Genomic DNA, 26,945 nt, shown 5'->3' with positions numbered 1-26,945 from the left:
ATATCTGCCCTGGTATTGTAATCATAAGAATTAGGTCATGAGGAAACTTGCACAAACATGCCTTTACACACCAATGTTTAAGACAGATATTAGAAATTAGACCATCGTTAACAATAGTATATTCCTTCAACTCCAAAGCAATGTATCATCTCTAATCTTGCTAATCAAACCATGTCCAAAAAGAAAATAAGCAGAAGAATTTCACAGGCAAAAGAAATCTCAAAAAGTGTAAATAAGTGCATCTATTAATGAACATCTTTTGTGAAACTTTGTTGACAATACTATGCTACTGTAGGGAATGGAAAACTGAGGGACTCCACTTGGTGGCAGGGAATTTACCAGAGGTACAGGTTCTTTAGTGAATTACTTTTTCCCATGCCTTTGTTATCTCAACTTCATTTTACTTCAAAAACTCCAAGGTATCCAAACAAAACCGTTGCACGACAGAACTTTCTCAATTGCATTGATTACAAAGTCAGAACATTTGGCCATTTTGCCATACCTTTTGGCTGTGTATTATCACAATTTTTTGTTTAAAAATTCACATGGGATAAATGTTGCAACATGTTGAATGACTTTCATGGGAAATTGAACTGTAAATATGGGAGTGCTTTCAGGTTGGGCAGTGACGCAGACTGTAAGGAAATCTTCACAGGGATTCAAGCACCTGATCCTATCATGTTAAATCCTAACCATATTGCAAGACATTTTCCCTCCCAAAACGGTTGGGATTAATGTCAAGGCCTGCAAGTGGGAGTGCAAATTGCGTCACAAGATTTTAAGAATCCAGAAACCCAAATTCTAAAGTGGGGCCCCCAGCTAAAGGTATAACGCCATCAGGCAGGAACAACGTGACCTGAAACAGGAAAGTGAGGTGAGTCTTAACCCCTTCCACACACCATGTTTGCTGGGTGAACACGGTTAAAAGTGAGGATATTGGACTGGAAAGGTGTTTTTTCGCTGCCTTAAATCTGTTGTTTATTGCATGTTACACTTTGTGACAGTGTAAATGTAAATTTTACACTAGCAGGACGTAAGGATGTGTTTTCAAAGAAAATGCTAAACATCTGGCACTATAATTAAGTTATTAATAAAGAAGGAGGAGGTTGACGGGATAGGGATGATTAAGAAAACCACATGACAAAAAATTTACAATAAATAATGACTCATGTTCTGACACATACATTGAACAGAAATCAGAGAACATGTCAAACAAGATTATTTTACCAGGCAAAACTAATTGCATGACGAGCCAGAAAATGAAACTACCACTCAGCAAAGGTGTCTGGTTACATCAAGAACAAAATATCTGTGACAGGTGACTCACATGAGACCTGGTTTATGACGACAGTAAATGAAATCGATAACAATGACAATAATACATATGCCTTTGCAAAAGTGTGACACCTGATGAAACAAAGCATCAAGATGCTTGAATAAAAGTAAAATCAATGGGAATCAGAGAAAGACGTTCTGGTGGCTGTAGTCCTAGATGGTTGCGGTTATTTCAAATTGATCATCTCAATTCCAGGATGTCTCTTCAAGAGTTCCTCAGGGTAGTGTCCGAGACCCCATCATCTCCAACTGGCTTCATCAATGACTTTTCCTCCATCATAAAGTCAGAAGTGAAGATGTTTGCTGATGATTGCATCAAGTTCAAACCATTCATGAATCTTCAGATACTGAAGCAGCTTGTGTCCATTTGGAGCAAAAACATAGACAATAGTCAGGCTTACATTGATCATTAACAAGTAACATTCACGCCACATGAATGAGAGGAGGAGAACAGCTTGCCTTGCCACACTGCCCAACTTACCCCAACCCAACCTTCTGCTGCAACCCCATCCCTCACCCATACCTGATGCCGGACAGAAAGTCCGTGGTGAGCCAACACAAGAGAAAGAAGCCCACCCCATAGTCATGCCATAATGCGGAAAGGCTACACTACCTCACCGTGGGACGTCCACCCTTCACCAGAGTGGATGGCTCGTTCACAGGAACCGCAGCCAATTCCTTCAGCCAGCATTCCTGGCAATGCCACAAGCTCAGGAGTGGACACTGCCAATCATACAGATAGGACTTTGAAGATGACAGAATGAGTCCTGGCCTGTAGGGAGTCCAGACATTGGGTCAGGAGGGTTTGGAAAGTTTAGGGAGTTGGGGTGGTTGAGAAGGATTCCCTGATGAATAAAGACCCCCAAGGATGGTACCCCTCCTTTCTTCCTGCTACTTTATAAATGTCTTTATAAACAGATTTTGAGCAATAAACAGGCAACATGTTATCTTGTTAAATTCAGCTTTTAACAAGTTCATTGAGTCTGAACCATTTATTTCTATTTGGCTCCTGCTCACCCTCTATTATGGATGAGCTTACGGGAATGGTGGGGCTTGGTGCAGAAGTGTGATGGTACAATGCTGACAATGTGATGACATATTTGTTTAGCTATTAAAAATTAAATTCATAAAGACAGTGGTTACTCAATTGCAAAATGTTTCTCCTTTCCACCCCCATCAAGATATATTGAACAGCTGTGACATAATTATATTCCACTGTGCAGGCTTTGTGAGCTACTTTGAACTACTGGAGTCATAGTTTCCCATTTATTTATCATCATTACCAAATGTTCCTCACTGTGTTTAAACATGTACAGCTTCCAAGCCAGGAATGTGGGTCATTGACATCACTTGGCAGAAAGTGCAGTACAGAAAATAACTTGCTGGTTAGGCAAGAATATTTTAAGATATTTGATTAATTTGAAGCAATAATTCACGGTTTCCAGCACATTCTGAAAACTTGCCACATGGAGAGCAGTACCAAGGAATTTTGGGAATTCACGTAGAGTCATACAATATCCGTTCTTTAGATCTCTATACACTACATTAACCTTCAAAATCATCCGACCTCTTATCTCGCAACCAGCTGTGGTCACATTGTGGCCTGTCTTAACTCATTTAAAACACTAAATTTCATTGTCATTAGAATAGAGGAGATTAAAAGGTGAACTTAAAACACAAGAAATAGGAGCTGAAATAGACCATACATCAGTCAAATATCCTGCCAGTCAAATCTAATTGACCTTCTACGTGAACTCAATTTTCATACCCTATTGTCATATCCATTGAGCTTCTTAATGTCCATAAATCTATTAATATCAGTCTTGAATATACTCAATGACTAGGCATCCACAGGTCTCATGCGTGGACAATTTTAAAGATTTACATCACTCTGAGAGATAAAATTTGTTTTAATGGCTGTTACTTCGTGCTAACAATAAGAATCCTTAGTTTTAGATTGGCCAGCAGAGAAAACAATTGATAAGTATGAGCATTCTCAAGGTTTCACCTATTGTTTGATAAACTGTTGAGAATACAAAAGGATGGAAGAGGGAAAACAGAATTTTTACTTCCAGCTCAAGAGCACAGAGCTGGGACAAATACCAGCTTTACAAACGTTACCCAGGAAAGTAAAGAGCCAAGAAGTTTGGGTGTGCATTCTGGAGAAGAGCACTTGCAGTCTGGGGTGGGGTTTGGAAAAATCGAAATGGAAATTGTGCCCACAGCCTGTGGATGCAGTTTGGAGGCAGTCACATAGACAGGCTGAAATAGCAACAATGATTGTTATCAAATAAGGAGGTGGGCTGGGCAAAGGATCAGCTTCAGTATTCCAGCAGTATGCCGCAACTTTGATAAAAAACTATAACAATAAAAGTCATCCAGTTCTCACAGTCACTCATGCTACATCATGTCTCCCGCTCACGTCCATGGTCCTTCATACCCTACAAGCCAAGCTAAGACCTTTTACCCATACCATGGTCCTATATAGCCCTTATGCCAAAATCTTTTCCTCTGCCTCATCTACAGACTTTTGTAGCCCCATGCCAACACATGCCCCCACATACCACACTTTTCCCTTACATCAATCATGCCAACTCACTCAATATGCACCACTAGTAGATCACATAACCCATGTTAATATTGAATAATGTGTCTTTGATGAATTCATTATTTTTTAAAAAAACCTAATTGATAAAAACTTATTCGCCATATTAACTTCTTTTAATTCCTTATAAAAGTGATGATTTATATTCAGTAATACCAGCTTGAAGACTTTATAACCACTTTGAGCAATCAATCAAACTGTCAAGTGATAGGAGCTCCAGAGTGGCAATGGCACATTATGAAATCAGTCATGTAGCACATATTCTACATTGTGAAGGCGCGTTTTGGCTAATGTCAACAGACAGGGTGAACTAGCAAACAACAATCGTTTTTAAATGATGCACCATCTTTTTTTCATCTATAAAGGGTCATATCAAATGTTATGACAAATTGATTGTTCCCTTTGATAGCTTCAATTAACTTTTTAACTCACATTAATGTCTATTTTTAACAATCCCAAAGGGCATTTGACCCCTCTCAAATGACACCTGACTTCACCAAAATAATATCTGATCTCTAAAAATGTGACTCAAGGCACAATACAAGTTTTGTTCTTAAATGTCACACTATAGGAAACAATTTTCATCTTAGAAATGCCTTCATATGTTTTTAATACAAATAAATATTTATATGCATACATATACAAATTATGTACTGAATGTACACAAGTCAGAATTTTATCACTTCAATTCTTTGTGACTGGAGATTACCTTTATAAGTGTGATACCAAGTAATGTGCAATTGCTCCAGAAATACCAACAGAGGGCTATACTGTATAAATCAATCTGTAAAGCTTTGAAAATCGACTTATACATAGCATACAAAATTGGACCTCATGCCATCTTGATAGAAAACTCATCAGCTTCAGTCAGCTCCATGCCAATATTAAACTGACTACCATAAGCATACACAATCTACAAGATGCAGATGACATATCTGGTTGATGCCCACTCTACATCAGATTTGTAAGGCAGTCTCCATCTCTTCAGTTCTTTATATAGAAGATTTGACTTCAACTTGAACAACAAAACTCGTATCAGTTCAGGTCTAATCAGTTAAATATTCCACTTGGCATATATTTTTTACAAGAGAATCTGAAATATATTGACCATTTCCTGAATCTTGGCAGCCACCTCCAATGAGGAGGAGATTCAATACAGATCATCTGCACCAGTCGAGTCATAAAATCCATACAGTGTGGAAGCAGGCCCTTTGGCCCAACAAGTCCACACTGACCCTCCAAAGAGTAACCTACCAGACCCATTCTCATACATTTAACCCCAGACTAATGCACCCAACCTACACATCCCTGAACACTGTGGACTATTTTGCACAGCCAATTCACCTAACCTGCACATCTCTGGATTGTGGGAGGAAATCTGAGCACCTGGAGGAAACCCAAATAGACATGGGGAAAATGTGCAAACTCCACACAGTCACCCGAGGCTGGAATCGAACCTGGGTCCCTGGAGCCGTGATGCAGCAGTGCTAACCACTGAGCAACCGTGTCACCATCCTCTACAAAACAGCAGAAAAGTGTTTGATAACAAAGATCTCTGCTGAAGTTATTTGTGTATAAAGGTATTCTTGTCACCCCATTCCTATACAGTATTGAGACCTGGAGTGTCTATCAATGACATACCGCAGTGGAGAAAGCTCTGTTACTTGCACCACGTTCATAAGAAGATTGTCATACAAACACTACTATCCTTCTTGTAGTCAGGTCTAAAAGTATTCATGCTAAACTCTGGAAAAATCAACTATGATGGATGGAATATTTGTCCCCAGATGGCTGAAAAGCATCTCCTGAGCCAGGTCCATCTCAAATAGCCAACTTTCCCAGGAGAGGGCAAAGAAAATGTTTCAAAGTTACCCTGAAGTTCTCCTTGAATCAAAGTGACATTGATATTAATGACTGGGAGGAGGTTGCTCGTTTAAAATGGTGACACCTTATCCACCAAACTGTATTATGCTTTAAGTTCAAATATATAAATGCTGAAGCAGAGCAATAACAAAAAAGGGATGAAAAGGAAGCAAATCCTGCACTTGTAATCTCATTTCCTCATGGACAGCAATCCCTCTAATTTGCTTTCCAGGAACATGGTCCTCTGAGATCGATGCATGGCATCAACTCCCAGAACCAGAGTCAATGTCACTGATGATCATGAGCAAAATCTTGGACCACACAACTTGGAATGAACATTGCTCATGGGACATTCTCATGTGCCCAAGGACCAGCCAATGATAAACAACCAATTTGGTTATATGAAGACTCACCAGAAACATACAACTCTGAGTCCAAAGATGTGCTGATTTGGTGGATTAGCTAAGCAAAATTGCCCAGGTATATGTAGAGTAGGTGGATTAGCTATGGGAAACATAGGGTTACAGTGATAGGGTGGGTTTGGATAGATTTCAGAGGGTTGGCATGGATATGATGGGCCCAATAGCCTGCTTCCACACTGCAGAGATTCCTTGATTCTAATCTACGATTCTGACCAGCCATTCTCAAAGTGCAAGATGGCTGATGCTGGTGGTGCAAGAGGGAACCATTTCTGATCATCTGTCACCATGCAGGATCTAATTCTTATGGGCATATTATAAACTCCCATGCTTGTATTTTGCAACATGGCCCATATTGCTTGTTTGATCCTATGTTCTGACCTACAAGACAAGGGTAACCTTAAAAATCTTTCAGTGAGCTAAAAAAGTTAGGTCAGCCCCAAGCACAAATGTAGTTACAGGAACACATGTATTTTGCATCAGTGCTTACTATGGTGAAGGATATTGAAGATAGACAATCTGGGGAAATAAATATTGGAAAATGTCCACATTACAGAGGAGGTAGTGCTGGACATCTGAAAAAGCTTAAAGGTGGATAAGTCCCCAGGACCTGATCAGGTGTAACCGAGAACTCTGTGGGAAGCTAGGGAAGTGATTGTCGGGCCCTTGTTGAGATATTTGAGTCAATGACCACGGGTGAGCTGCCAGAAGACTGAACATTGGCTAACATGGTGCCACTGTTTAAGAAAGGTGGTAAGAAAAAGCCAGGGAACTATAGACTGGTGAGCCCGATGTCAGCAGTGGGCAAGTTGTTAGAGAGAATCCTGAGGGATGGGAGTTACATGTATTTACAGTATTGATTAGGGATATTCTTCATGAATTTGTGCGTGGGAAATCATGTCTCACAAATTTGACTGAGGTTTTGAAAAACAGGAATCATGAGGGCAGATTCATTAAGGCATTCAATGAGGTTCCCCATGGTAGGTGGATTAGCAAGGTTAGATCTCATGGAATATAGGGATAACTAGCTATTTGGATACAGAAGGTGGTGGTGGAGGGTTGCTTTTCAGACTGGAGGCCTGTGGCTAGTTGTGTGCCATAAGGATCATTGCTGGGTCCACTGCTTTTCATCGTTTTTTAAAATGGTTTGGATGTGAAATTAGGAGGTATACTTAGTAAATTTGCAAATAACACCAAAATTGGAGATGTAGCGGAGAGCAAAATAGTTTACCTCAGAGTATAACGGGATCTTGATCAGATGGGCAGATGGGCTAAAGAGTGACTGATAGAGTGCAAGTTAGATAAATGTGATAAAAGTGCTGCATTCTGGAAAGGCAAATGAAGGCAGGACTTATACACTTAATGGTAAAATCCTGGGGAGTGTTGCTGAACAAAGAGACCTTGGAGTGCAGGTTGATAGTTCCTTGAAAATGGAGTCGCAGGTAGATAGGATAGTGAAGAAGGTGTTTGGTATGCTTTCCTTTATTGGTCAGCGCATTGAGTATAGGAGTGGGAGGTCATTTTCAGCTGTACAGGCCACTATTCAAAAACTGCATGCAATTCTTTTCTCCCTGATCTAGGAAGGATGTTGTGAATCTTGAAAGGGTTCAGAAAAGAATTACAAGGATGTTACCAGGGTTGGAGTGTTTGAGCTATAGGGAGAGGCTGAATAGACTGGGGTTGTTTTCCCTGGAGTGTCGGTGGTTGAGGGGTGACCTTATAAAGATTTATAAAATCATGAGGGACCTGAATAGGAAAAATAGACAATGTCTTTTCCCTGTGGTGGGGGAGACCAAAACTACAGGCTATAGATTTAAGGTGGAAGGGGATCTAAGGGGCAATGTTTTCACACAGAGGGTGGTATGTGTATGGAATGAGCTGCCAGAAGATGTGGTGGAGACTGGTACAATTACAACATTTAAAAGGCACCTGGATGGGTATGTGAATTGGAAGAATTGAGAGGGATTTGGATCAAATGTTGGCAAATGGAACTAGATTTATTTCGGATATCTGCATGGTATGAACAAGCTGGACCAAAGGGTCTGTTTCCGTGCTGTATATCTGTATGACTTATATACTGATTATAGACCTAAAACTGTATATTGGCATTGAAAAGATGAGGTCGTGTTTTACATTGGATGCTATATGTTATGGTCTATGGCAGTCCCTACTTAGCATTCCCTGAACAATCCAAGATATCAAATGAATCAATTATTTGGTGTTCAATTATCTTTAAACATAAAAGCTAATGTACTCTAATGTTCACAGCTCAATGACTAATAGTTCATTTTTAGAAATTTCACACTAATGCAAAAAGTTTCAAATTTTATATTACTGAGGCATTAAGATATGAGTTGAGAGTTTGGTGCTGGAAAAGCACAGCAGGTCAGGCAGCATTCAAGGAGCAGCTGGATCAATGTTTCGGGCATAAGCCCTTAGCAGGAATGAGGCTTGTGGGCCACGGAGCAGAGAGATAAATGAGAGGGGTGGGGGTGGGGTAGCTGAGAATGCTAGATGAAGGTGAGGGAGAAGGTGATAGGTCGGAGAGGAGGGTGGAGCAGATAGACAGGAAAGGTGATGGACAGGTCATGAGGGCGGTGCTGAGTTAGATGCTTTGAACTGAGATAATGTGCGGGGGTGGGGGGTGGAATGAGGAAACTGGTGAAATTCACATTGATCCTATGTGGTTGCAGGGTCCCAAAGTGGAATATGAGACATTCTTCCTTCAGTCATAGGGTGGTAAGTGTTTGGCAATGTAGGAGGCCCAGGACCTGCATGTTGATGGTGGAGTGAGGGGAGGAGTTGGGTTGGTTGGTGTGGGTGCCCCAGAGATGTTCTCTGAAATGATCCACAACTAGGTGTCCTGTCTCCCCAATGTCGAGGAGACCACAGCAGGTGCAATGGATACCATAGGTGAGACATTGGTGGTGGTACAGGTAAATTTCTATCAGATGTGATGGAATCCTTTGGGGCATTGGACGGAGGTGAAAGGAGTGGTGTGGGTGCAGTTTTTGCACTTCCTGCGGTGCCCGGAGTGGGGTGTGGGCTGGTTGTGGGTGTGGACCTGACGAAGAAGGCACAGAGGGAATTGTCTCTCTGGAATGCTGATAGTGGGGAGAAGGGAAAAGTATATCTGGTGGTGGGCTCCATTTGTAGGTGGCAGAAGTGGTGGAGAATGATGCGATATCTGCAGAGGTTGGTGGGGTGGAATGTGAAGAACAGGGGGTTCTGTTCTGCTTGTGTTGGGAGGGGTGGGGTTCAAAGGCAGTGGTGCGGGAGGTGAAGGAGATGTACTGGTGGGAAGGGAAGTTGCGGTCTTCGAAGAAGGTGGCCATCTGGTTTTTTTCTAAGGTGGAACTGGTCATCCTGGGAACATACATTGGAGGTGGAGGAATTGAAAATATGGATGACATGTTTACAGGAGGTAGGGTGGAAGGAGGTGTAGTCCAGGTAGGATGGGAATCAGTGGGCTTGTAGTAGATGTCTGTGGTTAGTCAGTCGCCAGGGATAGAGATGGAGAGATCCAGAAAGGGGAGGGAGGTATCCGAGATGGCCCAGGTGAATTTGAGGTCGAGGTGAAAGGTGTTAGTGAAGTTGATAAACTGTTCAACCTCCTTGTGGGAGCATGCGAGAGCATCAATACAGTCATTGATGTAGCGAAAGAATAGGTATGATGATGTTTGAAATAAATTATCATTCACTCTAAAACTCTTTCAACATTTTGAATTCATTTTAAATCAAAAAAGACAGATCTGCATTTATATAGTAACTTTCAAGGTTTTTACAGCCAATGAAGCATGTCTGAAGTGAAGTGTAGTTAGTTATTATTATATTGTGGAAAACATGGCAGCCAATTCACAAACAGTCAACTCCCACAAATGAGCAATGTATTAATGACCTGATAATTTGTCTTGTGATATTGATTTAAGAATAAGTATTGGCCACAACATGAGAAAGGATAACTTTGCTTTGAAATAGCAGTACGGGATCTTTTACGTTCCTTGAGGTGGCAGCTGGGTTTTGGTCTAATGTCTCATCTGAAAGACAGCACCACTCACAGTGCTATGGACTCTCAGCACTACGACTGAATTTTACACAAGATTTTTTGTTTTGGTCCAAGAGAGGATCTTGAACCCACAGCCTTGCTATATAGCTGCAGTGAGCATACGTGCCTCAGTCTCACTGTTGATAGTTTTCTCTATTCTGCACAAGAACAGGGCATGACGTAAATTGCATTTTTGGTAAGAGGCCAACTTTTAAAGGTTTCTCACAGGAAGTGGCCAGAGAAATCAAGCAAGCATAAAGAGAATAATTAAGCCAACTGGAAAAGGCACTTAACTTCTATTTGCATATCCTTGAATCTGATTTAATGATGCATTCAGAATTTAACATGAGGCTAAGGTCATCCCAGACAATCCATTACCCAACTGATAAAAGTAGGCAGTTATCAGGTGAGGTCAGTCATTTTTCAGCTTCATTAATATCATGATTTAATCATAATCACTCTGTCATTGCTGGCCAAATCTTCAGTTGCTTAACCTCCAAGCAATTCTTGACACCTCCTTCACTGTGATTTTGACAGCATGTTTTTCCATGATAAAAATAGATACAAATTCCATACAGAGTACTCATATGCCTGGCCCCACTTTGATCCAAAATTTGTCCCATTCCTCTTTTTATAACCAATTCATATTTCCATTGAGTCATACAACACAGAAACAAACCCTTCAGTCCAAACAGTCCGTGTCAAACATAATCCCAAACTAAACTAGTCTCATCTACTTGTTCCTGGTCGTTATCCCTCCAAACCTTTCCAATTCATGTATTAATCCAAATGTCTTTTAAACATTGTAATTGTACCCACAACCACCATTTTCTCAGGAGGTTCATTCCACATGCAAACCACTCTCTGTGTAAAAAAAAAATTGCCTCTTATGTCTTTTTTAAATCTCTCTCCTCTTACCTTAAAAATGTGCCCCCTAGTCTTGAAATTCCCCATCCTAGGGAAAGACAACTACCATTAACTCTATCTATACTTATCATTATTTTATAAACTTTCAGATCACCTTTCCATCTCCTACACTCCAGTGACAAAAGTCCCAGTCTTTCATTACTCAAACCTTCGATACCCGGCAACATCCTGGTAAATCTCTTCTGAACCCTCTCCAGCTTGATAATATGCTTTCTATAATTGGGCAACCAGACCAGTATTCCAGAAAGGTCCTCATCATACTCCCAAAGACTTTTGGATTTTCTCTTACGTTATCCGCTACTCTCTTCTTTCCATCTTGTATTTTTTTTCTGATTCTCATCTGAACCTTCTAAGTTGAGCCAAATTTCCTATTGCATTATCCTCCAAACATCGTTTATACACATCCCTTTTCTGCTTCATCTTATTCTTTATCTCTCTCATCATCCAGGAAGCTCTGGATTTGCTTCCCCTGATTTGCCAGGCAGAAAACAGGGGCTAAAAGAACCAACTTTGCTTAGTATTGTGCTGTGTCGTAGAAAAGAGGCATTTAGTCTAGTTGATCACATCAAAGGCTGCATAGAAGATAACAAAGGAAAATTCAACATGATCAAAGTAGTATAGCAAAAGCAATAAAGTAGAAGAGAAAATAAGTTTGTAAATACCTTTAGATAATCCATTCCAATCACATTGAATAATTGTGTTGCATTGCATAATTGCACAAATGAAGTTTAAAATTGTTTTTCTGAAACATATCCACTTCCTTTCATTGACAAACAAGCTTACTTACTCTCAGAACAATCACAATTAATCTTTCTTGTCCCAGTTTTCAAACATATCTGAGAATAGAAAGAAAGCATGGAATCCCAATAATTGATGTAATTAATATACATTCAATCTCACAGTTTAAGTGAGAAAAATTACATTAGTAAGAGAACACATAGCTATTTCTAAAGAAGGGTCTTTGTTCAATAAACTTCATTGACAGAAAATATTTTCACTTAATTCATGCAAGAAGATAATAATGGAAAATGGCAGAATGCCAAAGATTTTTCTTTCTATTTTTCTTTCTACTGAATCCGATTTATGTACTTTTATATGTTGTCTTTACAAAAGTGACCTCATTTTAAAACATGACAAAAACAGGATGTACAATCATCCTTTCAGAGAACATTAAATGTACAGATGATTTAGTAAGATTAAAGAAGGTCAAAGCATTTCCTTTATTATATATCGACTTAGTAAGATAACATGTTATCTGTGCATAGGATCACCCCGGAAGTCATGATAATATTTTGTGGAATCATCGCTGAAAGTAAAGCAAGCAAACACTGTCACTGTGTTAAGGGGTTGGTGTAGTGTGTATGTAAAAAATGAAGTTTTAAAAGTTAAGCCTTTGACCAAAATTTCTGTATATCCTAACATTTCTTTCAATGACTTGCTAACAATTTTTTTTGGATTATATCTTTGTTATGTTAAAGATGCTTTACAAATATAAGTTTTTGTTTCCCTGAATATTAATCATAGAAGAAACATTTGTTTTTGCTGATAGTCTAGATTCACTCTCACAAACCACAGTGAAAGGATGGCTCATATTGAAAATGGTTGAATAGTTATTGATTGTACCTCGATAAAACATAATGGCCCTGAAGTTTCAGAACCAGCAGGGGACCAGTAAATCTTGTCTACTTATGGCCTTTGTAATGCGCAACGCTGCAGTCAAAATCAAGTGACCTGCAATCTACTATTCCGCTAGTGTGTCTGAGCACTAAAGCACTGCACCACCTGATGGTCAAATATATTTAATTTTGAAAACAAAATGATGTCTTGTCTTTCAACCGTAACAATAATGCCTGGCAGGCACTGAACAAAAACTTGAAGTTTTATCATTATTCCACTATAATTGGTCCAAACTTGTGGTATTTTTTGAATTCCTTTCTCATATAATAATAGCTAGAAGCTGCAGATTGCATACAGTCACATTAAATACAGCAGCTATTCACATGTCACACACAGAGCATACATTACTCGAAAATAGGTTAACCATGATGAACAATTTTTAAAGTTGAGTAAATATAAAAGATTCTCAGAAGTCTCTTTCCTTTTGGTTTCCACTTTCCTACTGGTATCGAATAGCAACACCAATAAAAGTGCCGCAGAGAAAAAGCAAAAATATGCGCCATGAAAAAATGTATATATAATCCTTTATGGAAAAAATATTAATTGAAACGTGGGATGAAGTCTTTTATTTCCAGATAATAATGATACACAAAGTGGTTTCAACAATGCCTCCAGCAAAACCAAATGTTTCTCCTTCCTTCAGAAGAACAGCTCTATTTTAGCATGTAGTGCTTCAAAAAAAAATTGAATTTTGAACTTGCATAATATTTGTGCTTCTAATTTCCTATTGTATTTAAATTGCTGGCAGCATTGGCAAGAACCACAGTTACTGTCCTCTGTTCTTGCCCTGAGAAAGTTGTCATGAACCTGTTTCATAAACCACTGAAGGTTTTATTGATATAATTCAGTAGTTTACTAAAACTATATAAAGGTAATTATTTTATAACGGGATTTATTGAATTGATGTTTGTGCATTACTTATTTAGTGAAAGCTGGAACATAATGTTAGTACACTTTGAACAAATAATGCTTTTTAAAAATAGAGGACCCTTCAAACTATATATAGGGTGATAAATCAGAACCTTGTTGAAATTGAAAAACAATGTTTAACGCAAACTTTCAATTTATATTTGAAACTAACCTAGTCTGATGTCCGGGTCCAAAGATGTGCAGGTTTTGTGAATTGACCAGGCTAAATTGCCCATAGTGTTCAGGGATGTGTAGGCTAGGTGGATTAGCCATAGGAAATGCAGGGTTACGGGGATAGGGTAGGGGGGTGGGCCTGGGTGTAATGCTCTTCAAAGGGTCGGTGTGGACTTTATGGGCTGAATGGCCTGCTTCCACACTGTAGGGATTCTATGATCCTATAATGGGATGAAAATCTCTTACCATTGACAAATTAGGAAATTCTGCAAAATGAATTGAACTATATGTACTGTGAATAAACATCATTTCTCTCATGTTCACTGAGGTTCCTGCTGAGATTGCCCATACTAATGATGGAAAGTTAGTTCAAAAGAAAGAAATGACTATAATTTGATTTAACAAGGTCTTGTGGCAGGGACTGAGCTACATTTCTGCTGAAATATAACGGAGCAGTATATTGCATCTGAGCCATAGAATGCAGCATTTCTTACTTATACAGAGATTTCTGTCAGGTAGGCAATAACAGACCTGAAGCTTTGTCTACTTTTTTGCCCAGATCTATGTCATCTGGGTGCAAACAAATTACATGACTTAAAAGACTGTAGAATGTGGGCAGAAGTGAGGTATATGCATAACTGTTATACATCCAAGTAGCCTTAATCAAATTCACAGTGCTTCAAACCTAAGATCTGCCATAAAACTGGTAAAAATTGATAGAACTCCTCCATTTCCCTGATTCCCTCCTGCCCTGTGCCACCAACAATCACAACCTCAACTTCTACTTCTTCAGTAGGACCTACCAACTTTAAAATCATTCCTCCATGAAATTCATTGCATGTAATTGAAAGGAAACATAGAAGAGATTAAAGCCTTCAGAAAAAAATGGGAGTAAGATAAATATCCAGTTAAAAGAAAGATGTGATAAAAGAAAAATGTCTCTCTTGTTTATCACACAACTATGCAATGAGTTGTTAATTCGGTAATGCTAGTTGAGAACATTCTGTTTTCAAAATGATATGAAACTCATGCATTTTAAGGAGTAATGCGTCATAATTTCCCCCAACCTCCATCTCAAGTATTTCCTTCTAAAGTTAAATGTGAATCAGTATGTTAAAATTCCTGCACTCTATAGTGAAAAAAAAACAAAACTGCATATGATCCTAATCAACTTGAAGCTGTACCTGTGCCATTTCAAAATTGCTTCAAGAAGCTGGAATCAGTCAACAGTTCCCAAGGAGCTCAGCAAGAGCATTCAAGTCCATACATGTTGTGCTGGTACATTATGTATCAGCACAACTGCTGAGGAAATGTAACCTCATGCAATAAGCATGGTTGGAATGCTGACTCCCAGTGCCTCCAATTTCTCGAGTGTAATAGCAACATAATCCAAAGTCTTCAGGGCACTGTTTTTGTTATCCCTAAACACCCAAATATATTTTCAACAAAACCAACCAATGCATGCACGCTTACACGTTCCACATTCCTAAAATGATGATACATTGAATTATGGAACTTGTTCAAGCCATAAATGTTTACATGATGACTAACCGTGAAATGTTTGCATGCCATTTTTAACATTTCATATGTAGTTAACTTCTCGTGCGAATTTAAACCGAGCAAAGATTTTTCTCAAATCCATTATTGCTTTACAACTTTGGATTCAATTCTAAATTTCTTACTTTGCAGCATTATTCAATTTATAATTACTGTTTTCAGAGAACTAGAATTGCCAAAAAGGATTATAAATATTTTTGAATGAAAAGGTTAAGAGGCAACAGCAAACTGGAAGAAGTGTTCACAAATGGACAAGATTCATGTGTTTAATAAATTTCCTTTATTGAGAAAATGCACTAAAAAGCAACGCAGAGATTGGCTAGAACTAGATAAAGAGATGTACAAGTTTATTATTTGTATTTTGAGAAATAAGATTGAGTAGTTTTAACAGATTGTTCACATTCACTCCATAGACATACTCTGGTGGGACAGTCATTTGGGCGCATGACTTGGTTTTTAAAACTGATCTTATGAACTAATGAATGATATGGGTCACTCAGGTCTCAGTTCTTGTTATCCTTAAGGAGTCAGCTTGTCTTCATTCACCATAGTCGGCTCCAATTTAACAAACCTACCATTTGGGGACTGATACAGAGATTATATAAAAAAACAAGAAAAAACATTTGTAAATAAAATGTGAAAAATAAATGGTTTGATGTGTTTGAGTCACAGCATTTTGAATGTGTAGAATTTTAGGATTTGGAAGCAAATGCACCATCTTTGAAACAAAGCACACCCTTATTTGGAGAAAGAGAAGTACTTTCATACAGACATTATCTTTGTACACAAAAGAGAAGTATAAAAAGAGGGATTCTCACACGAGTTGTGCAATGAGGAGAAAACGAAATATCCAATTTACTCAACATATGAGGAAATACCTAATGGTCACTTGGCCTGACAACTCCAAACTAACTTCATTAACTAAATTGGTTACATATTATTTCCACTTAAGTAAGTTGCTGCTTTAAGAATACTGTGCTCACTGCATTGCAGGAGCTTCATATTAGGAATTCAAGGCCATGGAATTGCACATTTTAACAAATGCTAATAGAGAGTTTGGTACAGAGTAAAGCTTGCAATGTAATAAGTACATAAGTAGAAACCATCTCTTAAAATAGCAATATGTAAGGTTGTTCAATTTTCTATGCTACAAGGCATTTTCTGATTCTGCAGAAGATCACCAATTTGGGAAAGTGCTTGCGAAACAAATACTTTAGAAATTGGACTGAATTTGAACTCATTTCATGTTCAGAGCTTAGAGCAAACACAGGACTTCTATCTGTTTGAATGGACTTGAATCCAGGATCCAGGTATAAAAGGTGGCAGTCTGCCTCACTCCTGTCTATATTCTTCATATTCCACATTTCCTCACCACCGAGCTACGACAAAAAAAGCAATCTGTATCAAGATGAAAAGAACATTTGTATATCACACATCATCAAATTGTTTAGGAAAAGGCTTGTCAGACATCATCGAGAATTCGTAAGAATCTATTCTAATTCACTATTATTCCTTTGTGTAATAAAGTGTTCTTTTGTACACTGTTGTTCCATTGTGAGATTTATCTTTCATTAGGACAACTGTAACATTTGCTTGAATACATAGTAATAAAGCAAAGTCGACTGTTGCATCACATATGAGAACATGAACTTCTCTAATCTACATATTAAGAAACACTGACATCAGGGTACAGCACATGTGACAGTTGCAGAACAATTCTAAATGGATTGGCCAATACTTAAAGCAAGCTTTTATCTATGCAAAGGTTCCAGACTCTGCTGCCAATCATCACTGACTGCCAAAAAATGATGGTGCTATAGAATTAATATATTTTGTTGCAACAATGAACATTTTTAAAGCACAGATTTCTGATGCAATTCAGTTCCCATTGAAGATCTAAGGATGCTTACCAATGGAATGCTTTCATTCAATTTACTCCTTACTCATATCCTGTGCTTATCTGAAAAACATTGCAAGAAAGGTTTTGCGTAAATGGTGTTTTCATTCATAGAGAATTTTCTATTTTACCAAGTGTAATGCTGATACAGCAGCAAACATGTCATGTCATTGATAAACAAACTGTATGGATATCTCAATTTCTCCTGATAGTAAATGATTTTAGACAGTGGCAACAAATCAGTTAAAATGTCAGTGATTACAGCGCATAATTGTCATATAGCTTTGCATACAAATTGCATATTCATGTAAAAGAAAGCTTACTTTTATGATTCAGAATGAATACACAGCATATATGATATTCCCAAGCTAAATAAAAGAGGGGGCACAAATCACAAAGAAAAATCCTGAAAAGGTGAGGATTAGACTAGGAAGGTAATTACAGAACTAATCCTTTCAGGGAGATTTGACAATATGCTCCCTGGAAGAGGACTCATATTTAATTATTAAAAAATGATTGTTTCACTTGTTTAGTTCAAAACTTGAATTTCTTCAAATGATTTTTCTTTTAAATTAATATTTTAGAAAAAAGAGTAACATTCTCACAATTCACTGTTTCCATACCAACGACAGTGTTTTGTGTAACTATTGGATCTTATTTACTCCTGATTCTGCCTGAAAAAGAATTTAATAGTTCAATTTTAGATAAATAGAAACAAACAATAGCTTCTTTATGCCACCCAGACTGAAGTAAATTAGCGTTGTGAGACCATGAGGAGTAACAAGCTGCATTAAGCATTTTAAATAAGGTGGATTTATGTAGCAAGGTTTAGATACTAATATTGATTAATCCAAATTAAGCCATGCAATTTCTTTAAGATTATTTTGTGCATTTTCTGAGCTGAATGAATTTTGTTAATGAATTTTTCACCAAGGTTGCAAACCTATCTACAACTGTGAAATTCCATATCAAAAAAATTCCCAAAAATGGTGCGTTAGATAATCCACAGATCATCGTATAATTAAAATCAAAGGAGACAACTTTAAGATAACTAGTTTTATCAATCACCTGATGAAGGAGCAGCATTCTGAAAGCTAGTGCCTCCAAGTAAACCTGTTGGACTATAACCTGGTGTCATGTGATTTTTAACTTGGTTTTATCAATGATCTTTTTTCCAAGTTTGTTAATTATTGTAAATGACAATGAGAATCATCTTTGGATGGCGGGCTGGTGAGAAATGAGGAGGGTCCAGACATTTCAGCTGCATTAAAAGCATCTAATATAATGAACAGAAAATACACAGTTTAAATTTATAAGACACCCCTAAAATAGGAAGATGTCCAATAGTGCTTCACAGAAACAGAGTCAGAGAAAAACTGACACAAAACCAAAGAATGTTAGGAAGAGTGACTAAGAGCTTGGTCAAAGAGGTACGTCGGAAGGTGATTCTTAAATGATGACAAAGAAGTAGAGAGGCTTGTAGAGATCATTTGGATTAGCCAAGTGAATTTAAATATTGCAATCCAAGGAGCAGGAAATGCTCACATTTCAATAGCCTGGTGGCAAATTCTAATCAAAATTTTAAAATATACTAATGCTTTCTTCCAATGAATCACATGGAGAAAAATATTTTAATGTCAAATCCGTAACTGAAAGGAGCCAGATACAATTTACATGTTAAAGAGTACTTTGCAAGTATATACAAAATAAATAAGAGGTGCCTTGGGGATTTATGCTATTCACTATTCATAGCAACGTTGCAAATGCATGTGTAAAGAATGAAGCTCAGATGTGGCTAGGGATATCACACAACACACATTTTCCTTAATAATTATCATTGACTGTGGAAAGAGATATGGAAGTTAATGTTTGGAGCTTATTCTATTGAAGATTGCATGGATTTTATTTAAACTCTTCTAGTCTTTTTTCCCCTTACTGTCTTAAAGGCACAGTTCATCACTCGACCAGTTCAAACAATTGTCCACTAACCCAGCCAAGTGACTGTTTTTGGGTGAGTAAGTGTGATTTAACCATGTGGGGAACTAAAGCAGATACATTCTTGCTAACATGAATCAAGTTTCAACAACTGACATCATGAATGGAAACTGTTGTGGGTAGAATTCCTCAATCGTGATTGTGCTGAGTTGGATTTTATGGTACCTGATAATAAGAACTTTCTGTGCAATCTTTTTGCTTTGAACCAACAACTCTGAAGCATTAAAGATGAAAGAATCATTCATGAGAAAATATCTTGCATAGCCTTAGAAAGCCTCAGAGAGTTTTAAAGCCACAAAGTAGTTCAGAAGTATCATCACTATTGTAAAATGGGGAAATGAGCAGCTAGTCTGTATGGTGTAATGACCAGATAATCAGCTTTTAATTATATCGATCGAGGAATAAATATTGGCCAAGACACTCGAATAACTCTTCTGTGATTAGTTTCACGGGATCTTTAATGCCTGAGATGGCAAACAGGACTTTGTTTTAACATTTCATGTGAAATGCGCCACTTCCATGGTTGGCCTGGCAGGCTGTTTAAAGTCTCTGGAGTGAGACAAGAACCTGTGACCTTCTGACTCAGAGGCAACTGAGCCTCTACTGAGCTAAGGCTGTGAGATTATGAGGTAACTCAAGAAACACAAGCAGCCAGACATTTCCCATTATGGCATTCAAAATCCTGGAGCAATTCAGCACAAGATGTTTCCTGTTAGCAGTACTTTCTTGGCAAACTAGACCAAAAAATGCTGCTTATGAAAATCATGTGATGTAATCAATTGGGAATGAATACCTTCACTCAGTTTCCCATTCCTGCTTTACAAGATCTTATGGAATGCAGGGGTGGGGTGCAAGACAAAGAAAAAAAAGACAAAGATCAAAATCCCTTGGAAAAGAACCTTCGAAGTTTTATGCTGATGATTTAAATATAGCAATACAGACTTTCTGAGTGAGGCGAAAGAAAATAGAGCAAGCTTAAAAAGTGTGATGTTAAAGTGGCCCCAATATTAATTCAAAACAGTTTCCAAGCTGAGGTAGAGTGGTTGGTGAGACTATGTACACAGAACTGAAAAATAAAGTTACTGGACTGGATTTTCTGAGTTCAAATGCAGTGAATCACCAAGTCTTGCTTCCTGGTCTGTCATTACCAAACTATACAAGCACACCCACATGATAATCCAAAGTCCACATATGAAGCACCTGTATAAAAATGGAATTTTTAACATTTCCCTTGAATTCTTGCTGACTGAAGCTAGGAACAGAAGCAACATATTTTTATCCCAACAAAGAAACCTGCTATTGCCAAGAAGGTGAGGTTGAATGAAGCTAAGAGTTGAAAAGTGTGGTGCTGGAAAAGCAGAGCAGGTCAGGGAGTCTGCTGTGCTTTTCCAGTGCCACTATTTGACTCTGACCTCCAATGTCTGCAGTCCTCACTTTCTCCTTGAATGTAGCTAAGGTGAGCAGCACAAAAAGCTGTTTTTGAATGCAATGCTGGACATGGTTTAATGACCCAACCAGGTTAGCAAAAAAAAATCAACGATTTTGTTGATTCACCTCTACGTTGGTGCAATTTCCAACCCTTCTTCTGTCTTGCCAAACGTAATCTATTAAATGATTCCTCACACCCATTTAAGTTTCAACACAACCCATTCTTCTGTTTCAGTGCACTTCCACTCCTCTGCATGTGTCCATCCATCACTGCCACTCAGCACCATTTTTATATCCGCTTGATACGTCACCTTTCACAGAATGCACTGTACCCACTGAGTGAGTACATCCTCCACAGTCTTGGTTTATTTCTATTCCTTGCAGAAATGTGTCCAAGGTGCAAGAAAAATAGAGGGACAGAAATGAAGGTGGGATGCTACAATATAGTCCAGCTCCCACATGCAAAGAAGAGTTATACCTGTAACCTCGCTTTGTTTTACATGCTGCAATGCCAACCACAACCAGCTTGTGGCTCAGGCAGTTTGCTGGCAGCACTCTCTTCCCTTGACTTAGCCTAAGGATTTCCTGAGTTTATAGTGGTAGAACAAAACTATTTGAGTGCCTTAATAAGAAATTCCTGTGTTGAACAAAACATAGTTTATTGCATGACAGCAGTCAGGTACAATTCACATCATTTGGTTGGATATGGCATGAAGCCTTTTTTGTTTGTCCAAGTGTCAGCTGAGTTTTTTTGAAGGGATGTTTGCTGTGAGGCCTAGCAGGATTTCTCACCCTCCCTAACAATCTCACTTCACTACCGACTCCACCCCAAAGGTGTCCCTTGCACCTCATTCTAGGCCCATTTTGCCATGCACTGTCCCCAGAACAAGTTGCCATTTGGCAGGTGTCCACCAAAAAACCAGTACCCCTTGTGCCCTCACTGGCAATCTGAGGGTACAGCAACAACAAAGTCATTCTGCTTGTTGCACAGAGTTAACATAACTAAAACTCCTTACAACTCCATTCTCTCACCCTAGTCATTGTTTAACCACCAGGCCACTCAGTTTACCATTCTTTAGCTATATCCCACTTGAAAACCCTCTCTAATTCACTGCTAGTCTGTTCCCAGTGCCCAATGTAGTCCAGATCTTGTCATCATCCAGTAAGTCACATACAGGCAAGCAATTGGACAATTCCAAATGTAGATTTGATTTCCACCCAGCAAAAGGGAACACAAACAAAATGAATAGAGGCTGCAATTCACCCCACAATGTAAAACAAATGTTATCGTATACAGCTGTTCTACAATCAATGACAGTGTGGTGCCCCCAGTTCCCATGTTTGGAAGGGGTCAGTCCTGCCCTGGTTTTTAACACCTAACACAATCAATCTCTGTCACACTCAAGAAAAGCTTTCTCCTTCCTCGTGCCCTCGCTTCCTCTCTGGAAGACTGCTCCATTCTCTCACTTCCTCAGCATTCAGCACTTTGTCCCATTGTGTGGAACATAACACGACAGGATGAGGTGGCACGCTCCGTCTGGAGTCCCCACAATCCCCAACTCCCTCCTCCCTCAGACTGGTCCAAACAGTGAAAGTGCATCTTCAAGAGCACTATACTCTGCTCCACCCTGGCTCTGATCAACTTGGTGGAGGTGCAGAGACAAGTGAGTTGCCTAGGCATTGCATCAAAATGATATTGCCTTCTGTGTTCCAATAACCCCTTTCCCAGACCAACATCAATCACTTAAATTTTCAATGTATTCAATAATCATTGTATCTATCGTCATAGTTACATACAAATGATTAAGCAATTTCCCCTCCTCCCTCAGCACATATTGACGTTTCACAAGTGATCAAATGATTTTGACCAGCATTCACTTCCTTTTAAGTCAAGGCCGCTAACTTCTGCATCACTGAAATGACAATGTTTGATTTACAAGCACCAATGGTGTGATGTAAATCACCTCTGATCAGCATTTAAATGCTGAACACACTCACTCTGCACGTATTGCAGATGGGCAAAGAAATGATCGCAAATGAACTGTAGTTGGAGATTTCAAGCACATGCTTCATTTACGTGCCCTTTCAAAGTCCAATTACACACCAGATGTGCATTTTTACATATTAGCACAGACCCTACCCACCTTGAGCATTGTCCCCACCAATTTCCAGTTGCATTTTACATTTACAGAATGACAAGAGCTGGCAGGATTGCCCCACTCAAAGTCAAAATGAGACATCTCTCTCAGTTATGGGTATTTCCCTTAAGCTTTAAACAAAACCCAAGTTCTGGAATACATGAGGGCCTGTTGTGGGTAAATCACCAGAAGGTACATTTAGTTCAGCTACTTACTAATAGGTCTCTCAGATAATCCAATTAATGTTGAAATCTGGCTAGGATTTCAATTAACAGTGATCTATCTCTGGAAGTTTCCAGTGTTCAGTCCTTCTGCAGTTTTGTTCTTTCGAGTTCTGTTGAGTTGTTCTCGTGTTGGATTCTTATACAGTTTTCTCTCTTTCAAGTCTGTGATATCCTATAGATTCTTTCATCCCCAACATTAATTATATTTTCGAAGACCACAAGTGTGCAGCTTGCTTTCTGATCAGAAATAGTTTCTTTGTTCTTTGTTACATTCGGGGTTAGCTGGCTGTTTAAAACACAGCTTTTTCCTGCAATTAACGCCTTTACATCAGAACATTACTTCAGAAGGCAGGTTTAATTCCTCATTTATCATTAAGCTGGAGATTATCAAATAAGTGTTATCTTCTCTCTCCTAGGAAACAGCTTGTTTATGTTGTTTCTGGAGCTTCTTCTTTCCAGGGATGGTTAATTCACATGTTGCTGCAATTCCTTTTATAACCATTTATCATTGCTCATTTCATCTCAAGAAAAACCTTGTTCCAGAGACAGAGTTATTGCTGCTTCTTTCAATCCATGAACAGTTATTATAGTTATAAAGTTTCCACTGTCACACCACATCATTTACCATACTGGTCACAAAACGATTAAAACAAACAACAGTCCATTAGTACTACTCAAAATCCATTCACTTTAAAGCGATGTTTCAAAGCTGTTTCTAAAAGAAATCACCATGGCTACAGAAATACTTGCATTTAATTAATTTCGGACATATAGAAAACCCACCAGTTACTAATTCAAAAACACAGAGATACAAACTCACAATAAACAACATTAAAAATTATACATATCATTACACCAGTTACATCACACATTGAACAGGCAACAATATCCATAATTGGCAACTTGCTGCTGAGAAACTCACGTTGGGACCTAGCAGACACATAAAACATGCTCCCTATATCAACAGAAGCATTACTGTATGCCTCATCTATTCATGCCTCAAATTTCACTATAACCCATGTCACTCTGGCCCTTTAAGGTTCTGCCCACCATCACCAAAATGATTGGGATATCAGCAGATGGATATGGGATGTTGGACAGCTGCAGTACAAAGCTATTATGATATATCAGGGAATGTGCTATACACATCGACCATCACTGATTGTAGTTGCATCTTCTTAAACACCTCCATGCCTGTGCATCTTCTGATCCCACCTCAACCTATCACCACAGCTTTGGATGGTGAATGATTTTGTCTTTCAATTGTTATGGACTAGGCCAGACCACTCAAAACATTTTTAAACAGGCGGCCCTAGACCTTACATTGCAATCGGTAAGTTTACAGTGAAAATTACCCTGCGTAAGATAGCTAGGTTGACCACTAGATTTTGAAACAGACAAAGTTTTATTCACAAAATTACACAATGAAACACAAAGACCAGAATAAAGAACCCCTACAGAACTTAGCCTATCCAACTAGACTTAATTATGCTGTTCTGAATACACAAAAGTCCCAAGAAACAAACTTGCTTTAAAACCCTGTATAAATGGAACACATGCTTACAGGTTGAAGTTGAAGGGCAGAAAAGAGAGAGAGTGTCCACACTGAACTAAAACAGCCCTGCTCAGCTCAGCTAAAGAGCTGACCACTCCCCTCTCCTTTTACAGGTCACTTCTAAAGCATGACCACTTTGGCCTGAAGTCTCATCTGTTTACATATAGACAAAAGGCCTCTCAAAATCCTTTTCATCTTTGGACCAAACCAGACTGATCGGCAAGGGCACATGGTAGGTGGGGGAGCGCGGACAGTGGGTGGGGCGGATGGGGGTTGGTGTTGGACAGGGTTAGGGGTAGGTGGGGGGGTGGGGCTCGTGCGGGGTGTGCTGCTGCCTAGTCTCCTGGGGAATGGACTTAGCAAGGGCTCACTGTGTCAATCACATTGAACTAATGGGGGGCGGTGGTGGAGGCTTCAGCAATGCCGCAGGTCTATTACACACAAGTGTGTGCCTGCTCAGAAGAACTCTGAGACAGAGAGAGGGAGCAAAGCAGGCAGAGGGAGGAAAAAGGAAACTTCAGAAAACTCCGAGCCCCAGAGGAGAGGTATTGAATCAATTAACTCAATAATCAATTATCCAAACGAAATAGTGCCCGCCCATCTTGTTGGGATAATTGAGATTCCTCTGTATAACCTTACTGAGAAGCCCCTTCCAAGGATGCCCATCTTGAAGAAGTTCTCCTTCCTCTATAATGATCTCAGTGAATCTCTCTCACTGCACCCTCAAGTCATCTCGTCTGCCCTGAAGACCTCTCCATCTTCCACCCCTCCTATCCGCTCCACCTTCCACTCCGACCTATCACCATCACCCCCATCTTCATCCACCTACCATTTTCCCAGCTACCTCCCCCCTGCCTCTAACCGCAACCCCACCCCACCCCCCCCCCCCCACCTCCCATTTATCCCTCAGTCCCTTTCGGCCCATTCCTGATGAAGAGCTTATGCTTGAAACGTCGACTCTCCTGTTCCTTGGATGCTGCCTGACCAGTTGTACTTTTCCAGGGCTGCACGCTTTGACTCTGATCCCCATCATTTGCAGTCCTCACTCTCTCCTGATCTGAATTAAGACTCAGTTCTTACAGCTTTCTTCTTCATTCTGCTATTAATTAGCTGAGGAGACTGAGTCAATAATCATGCCCCACTGTTCCACAACTGTTATAACTGATATCATCACAAATGTTTACCATCATGAGGCCATCAAAAGTGACCAATTTATTTGTCTGACTGCTTTTCAGAACAAAAGCAATTCGTACAACAGGCAACAGCAACAAAAAAATATTTTTTTTATTGTAACACACTCAACTTTAATTGATAAAATCAATGAAAAGAAAGGATTTTTAATCTATTACTAAGCAACTTAAAATACACCCCTTCAAAACCCCCAGAAACACACACTCAATGATGATTAAAGTGGACACAAGGCAAATGGTTCAAAAAAAAATTGTATGGATGGAAAACTAATATAGAGGTGGTAAACGAAACCACGGCAATCACAAGCCTAGGTATCAAGTGTGGGTTAAATTGTCTCCCTCAGACGTTTGTAATTTTTAGCACTAACGACGTGCTATTGTCTGTGGGATGATGGTCGTTCTTTGATTCAATGGTTGATCAGGTGAAGTGGGGTCTTTCTTGTTTTAGAATTCTTTCCTTTAAGCTTTCTTTATTTTTCTGCCTTTTTTTCAACACAGAGATGTAGACCGAGAGAGAGAAGAAAGACGGATGCTTTCAGCTTGAAGCTTCTGGAAGATTTTCTCTTCTTGCTCTGAATGCTTGTCAGCACACTGCAGCACAACCAATCAGAGGGCAGTTGTCAGGCAGAATTGGTGCCATTCAATCTGAAATTGTTCCTCCCCACTTCTTCAAATATTAATACGATATTGCACACTGCAACAAGATGAGTATTTGATTTTCAAATTGCAAAACTCTATAAATATTAGTAATCCAGTTTCCATTTCATTTATAGTTTCAAGAAAAGAAAATATATGGTTTTGAATACTACCCTGTGGGAAACTTTTAATGGCTTGATCTTGGCATCATAAACATTTCTGAGAAGGTTTGTAAGTTTGTGAGCGGACACCAACAAGCTAAAATGTTTTTGAGAAAACATTGTGTCACAAAGCTAGTCCCTTTTTTCCTAAAAGCTGTTCCTTGGCTCAAGGAGACTCTGTCCTTGATTTTTTTACAGAGGGACAATAAA

At 39.0% G+C, this 26,945-nt stretch overlaps 1 protein-coding gene and 1 long non-coding RNA gene across 3 annotated transcripts in view; one reads left to right on the top strand and one right to left on the bottom strand.

The window, feature by feature from the left end:
* The first annotated feature begins 679 nt into the window (after positions 1 to 679).
* LOC132823373 (uncharacterized) lies at positions 680 to 26,773 on the top strand. Its single transcript, XR_009645543.1, has 4 exons — positions 680 to 874; positions 19,355 to 19,419; positions 24,862 to 24,980; positions 26,437 to 26,773. It is a non-coding gene; the product is annotated as an uncharacterized LOC132823373 (long non-coding RNA).
* ergic1 (endoplasmic reticulum-golgi intermediate compartment 1) overlaps positions 16,373 to 26,945 on the bottom strand; it is a 131,968-nt gene continuing 121,395 nt past the window's right edge. Inside the window, exons 11-12 of one of the 2 annotated variants that reach the window (XR_009645541.1) lie at positions 17,422 to 17,471; positions 16,373 to 16,909 (exon numbers count right to left, since the gene is read on the bottom strand). The gene's annotated coding sequence lies outside the window, so the exon portion shown is untranslated. The remainder of the gene's footprint in view (positions 16,910 to 17,421; positions 17,472 to 26,945) is intronic. The other variant, XR_009645542.1, reaches the window with a different exon arrangement.

Source organism: Hemiscyllium ocellatum, chromosome 16 (genome assembly GCF_020745735.1).
Source record: "Hemiscyllium ocellatum isolate sHemOce1 chromosome 16, sHemOce1.pat.X.cur, whole genome shotgun sequence".
NCBI classification, from domain to species: Eukaryota; Metazoa; Chordata; class Chondrichthyes; order Orectolobiformes; family Hemiscylliidae; genus Hemiscyllium; species Hemiscyllium ocellatum.
Note: the sequence above shows the minus strand (reverse complement) of the source record. Positions and strands in the feature narration are given on the sequence as shown.